This window comes from Nicotiana attenuata, unplaced genomic scaffold, assembly GCF_001879085.1.
Source record: "Nicotiana attenuata strain UT unplaced genomic scaffold, NIATTr2, whole genome shotgun sequence".
NCBI lineage: Eukaryota > Viridiplantae > Streptophyta > Magnoliopsida > Solanales > Solanaceae > Nicotiana > Nicotiana attenuata.
The window spans coordinates 374444-375497 of NW_017670765.1; positions in this window are offsets into that span (position 1 = coordinate 374444).

The following is a 1054-nucleotide window of genomic DNA, read 5'->3' on the forward strand; positions in this document are numbered from 1 at the left end:
GCAAGTCACAAGTGACACAAAGGACCTATACCAACTCTTAGAATCACTATTCGAGCCCGTTATCCATAAAGTTAACCTTCGGTCAAACCTATCAACCTTCTAAACCTACAACTCTCCAGCTTTCGCCAATTCAAGTCAAAAATCAGCGGGAATTCCAAATCAACATCGAACTTATGCTTAAGTCCAAAATCACCATACGAAGCTATCAGAACCATCAAAACTCTATTCCAGAGTCATCTACATAAAAGTTAAACTCCGGTCAACTCTTCAAACTTAAGCTTCCAACTTGGAGACTAAGTGTACCAATTAACCCCGAGACTCTCCCGAAACCGATCCAACCACCCCCGGTAAGCAACATAACCACAAACGAACATAGAGGATGCAATAAATAGGAGAACAAGGCTACAATACTCAAAACGGCCTGCCGAGGCCTTACAAATTCAAAAGGCTATCTTTGTTGTTATCTTGCAAGGTTCATGGTGGGCTTATGAAACGTTAGTTTCGAGATCGTCTAGTATCTGATTCGGGCTAGGACAGTTATTATATTTTTACTTATTTTGAAATTTGGTTACATTTTCTAACAAGGTTTTGGAGCTCGGGTTTGGGCAATTTCGGAAGGGATTTTCACTACTTAAATTGGGGTAAGTATTTTTTACTCCGATTTGTTTAAATTTCATGATTTCAACCTTGAATTTAGCGATAGATTGATTAATTGTATTGAAGAAATTGAGGATTATAGTAAAAACTTTTTAAAATTATAAATTGAAGATTTGAAGGTCGATTTGAGGTCGGAATTGGATGAAATTGTTATGGTTGGACGGGTATCGGAATGGTAGTTTGGAATTTGTGAGTTTTTGTCGGATTTTGAGATGCGAACTAGAGATTGAATCTTTGAGTTGACTTTATTTTTTGTTAAAAGAAGAAGCTTAATTATTCGGAATCATTTCATATGGCTTTTATTTATGATATTAAGTTATTTTGGCAAGATTCAAGCAATCCGAAAGTTGTTTCACGTGGGAACCGCTTCTTAGAGTACTGACATAGCTTCTTTGAA